Here is a 3,922-nt window from a genome sequence, read left to right as displayed (position 1 = left end):
TTGTGAGACATTTCTGCTTTATGTTGAAACACACGCTGTACCACTCCATAGCTATATTACACAGAGCTAAATCCTGAAGCTTTTCTGAATAAAATTTATGAGAACTTTGTTTAGAATAATTTGAGGATACTGTATGGTTTAGTTGAACTATGCTTGTCACAAAAATCAGGAGTTGCTTGAAAGACTAGAACCACATCTATTGGAAGATGGGCCAATTTCCATCACAAATAAAAGTGGTCCAAAGGCTTCCCTATTTTCAACTGTCTGCTCCTGCTCGGGGCTATTCCATGAGACTGAGATCACAGGGATGTTGAAATACAATCTCTTTTCACTGGTCACAAGTTCCTGAACTGAGAGGCGCAGGAAATCACAATGGCTTTCACCTCAGGACCACTGGGATCAGCAAGGATTAGTAGAGAGCCATAACAATGATTAAAGAACTGGGAAACCAGCCTGAACGAAAGATTTAGAAGCTCAGACTGTTTACCTCAACAAGGAAAGTTTAAAAGAGACTCAACTAGAGTCTAAGTATCTAAAATATATCTGAGACCAAAGAGGACAAATGCAGAGCTTTACATGTATGCAGGAATACCTTGTTGAAAAAATACAGCCTACAGGAGCAACCACAGCTCTTCAGAGCCAGAAATGGATTTTATATTACGTACAACTGGTTCAAAAGGGCAAGAAGTCAGACTGGGCATATGTCTACACATAATGTGGAGCAATCCTGCTCTTTTTCTACTAGCTGATAAATCTCAGCTAGAACACCACACATCAAGAAAAATGATGGGATTCCTGAAGAGACTAATACAAGAATGAAGAGCATGAACGTGACTTTTCAACAGGCATGATAGTGGAAAGCATTTTCAAGTCTAATCCATTAAGCCTGTAAGCAATTGAAAATGACACTTAAAACAAGCAAACAAGCAATATACTCAGCTGCAGTATACTGCCACAAACAAACATGAGCTTTCCAAGAACTGAGGGATCTATGTCTGCAATTGTATCGCCCAGTGACCAACGGTCTGCCATGCTTCTCCTTTCCCCTATCCCGTCCGACACCAGCAGCCTACATGGTGATGGGATACATTCAGGATTCCTAATAGGATGAGAGTCAACAGTGCTGGAAAATGATATTGACATGGTATTAATGTTTCTTTAACTGGAATTCGTCCCTTCAGAGCAACTCAGAAGAAATGCCACCAAATGATAGCTTCTGCAGCAGGAAGATCTGTATTTCTGGATGACTTCCATTACTAGGGTCTAACCACTTAGGCTCATTACAGGTTTCATTTTTCATAAATTTCATTTTTAATTTGGCAGGAGATAATAACATCCAGTGAGCTGACCCAACCTCACATAATTACTATCAAAATTGGTCCTGCAGCTTCAATTGGAAAAAGTTTTCTTCTTCGCTTGCTGTCTAAAACTACTGTGCTGCATGGGTGCATTTCAGCAGTGACTGAAATAACTGCAAAAAAGTTTAAGTCGAAGACTGGAGAATTAATTCTTTGCACAGATCTCAATTTTTTTCTGGTAGTGAAACATTCAGCGATTATGCTGTGTTTGTATTTTTACTTGCATTCACTTTGATGACTAATCAGTTGCAATCCTCATTATTCAGAATGTAAATTACAGTGCTTAGTTGCAAGTGGACATAAGTCACATGGTACAGTCTACTTCCACTGTTAGGGACTGGTCATCATCCCAAAGTTAATGAATATTTTGCCATTGACTTAAGTTGATACTGAAACAACAGAAGTACAGTCAACATGAGGACTTCAAAATATTGTATTTTGGTAGAGCTTGGAAAGAGGTTCATATCTAAACAGAATTAGGGCATTTAAAAGAGATTTAAAAATGTCTTTTTGGGCTTTACCCCACTGGACTGCCTAAGGAAGGATTTCCAGAAAAAAAATGGTGAAAACTTATCTTGAGATTGCTGGGTTAATTTAGCATACAAAGCATTCCCACAGGGTCCAAGAAAAAGAAGTGTCACTTCAGTAAACAATTTCAAAAGTATTTCCAGTATTTAAGGACTACTAGTAAGGAAATTTCTGAATTCTGCAGGATCTGTAACATTTCTATTTTCTATTACCTGACGTGATGAGACAGGTGGGGAACATTTATAAGCACAAATCAGATCAACTACTTTTTTCTCCCAAAGTTTGGATGATTATTTCTCTAAAATAAAAATCTTTAAAGACACAGAATGATTTAAATATGCAAGAACGAACATTAGAATGCCACATGCTGTATCACAGCCATGGTCTGTAGGTCAGAAAAGAAAACCTGTAGAAAAAAGCTTGCTGACAAGACTTTTCTTATTCAGGCACAAAGTGTCAACACATTATTAAAAATGTGCTCACCATGGGCCAAAGAATTCTTTGCATGTCAGAGTTCTTTCTGAGCAGAATACTTTCAAAACGCTATAGAAGAAATTGCTGAGTATCACTGAAGTTCCTGATGAAACTGCAGAAATAATTACTCAACAGATTCTGAAGATTGCTAAAAAAAATGGGTTGGAAACAAAAGTAGTAAGTCAGTCTGAAACGTTAATACAAACTGGGTGACTCTTATAAAGAAGGATTGGAAACACCCTGACTAACATAAAAAATGGATGTAAGATAAAATGGTTCTTGGTTGTAACATCCATACAATCCACAGCAGTGCAGAGACAGATTTGGATTCCTTTTCAGAAAATGCCGGAAGGCTTGCCACGGAAGTGTTCACATGTATCCTTACTGAAGCAGACTCAAGGTTTTCTGTCATTTCATCTGAACAGATACTGCGTTACTAAAATCTTCTCTGGAACTCACTGACGTCTGCTTTGAAGTGAATATTAAAACTGTTTGCAGATAGTTTGCAATTGCTGTTGAATTTCAATTGTTTTCCTATCCAGGCATCCAGAGTCCAACAGTACTAAGAAGGCTATTTGAAAATCCAGTACAGAAAAGCAGATTTGCACAGCTCATCCTCAGTGTTATCCCATAATGATTTCTTCATGATACTGTAAAGCTTGTAGAAGGTGATCAAAACATCATATAAAGTTGTTTAGTTGTGCCAGAGCTTTTGAATAAACTAACTTTTGGAAGAGATTACAATTAGAGATACTCATTAGAGACGGCTAAAGAGCTGTTGAAGAAATTGGAAGGGACCCATAATATTATTTCCATATGTCTAACTCTCTTACTTACACAGGTGTTAATCATTTGACATCATAGCACCAGGACACAAATGACCTTCAGGATCCAAACTACTTGCTTCTTAGAAGGAAGTCAGCTATAGAGAAGCTACAGTATATTATCAACAATATTAACAGAAATAGCTTTTTTTTGTAAGTTCTACTTCAGTGTATTTATCACTTAAATAATGGTAGGAAATTCATGGACAGAAGAGGGTGCAAAGTTTTAATTTTAAATCCAAAATGAAGATCATACAGGAACTTACAGTGTGCTCAGCAGACAACAATGTAGCAGGAAGATGTTTTCCACTGAGGAATTTGTTACTGGATAACAAAAGATCAGGACTGGAAAAATGTAAGCATGGCAAACTAGGCTCACGCTGAAGATAAGTTTTTAACAAGCTCTGAAAATTTCAAAGACAGACAGAAAACTGCCGTTTTTCGTATATTCATAAATATTATGGTTACATTCCTCACTTTAAAATGAATAGCATTTCACTGTGTTCCTCCCAGAACAGGAAAAACTACCAGGAAACCAGAGTGACTTTCAAAGCGCAGTCAGTCAGTGCAAGCTCCATGAACTGCCTCTCCCCTTTATATCAAAGCTTGCAGGTTGTACAAAAGCCGTTTTTGCTGTGCTGCTAATTTAACTTTCAGTTTGTGATGTCGTGGGTATATTGATAATCCATATTTTCTTCTCTTCGTTGTTTTATAGAAATAAAGTATACAGTGCTTTCA

This window comes from Aptenodytes patagonicus, chromosome 9 (assembly GCF_965638725.1).
Source record: "Aptenodytes patagonicus chromosome 9, bAptPat1.pri.cur, whole genome shotgun sequence".
Classification (NCBI taxonomy): domain Eukaryota; kingdom Metazoa; phylum Chordata; class Aves; order Sphenisciformes; family Spheniscidae; genus Aptenodytes; species Aptenodytes patagonicus.
Note: the sequence above shows the minus strand (reverse complement) of the source record.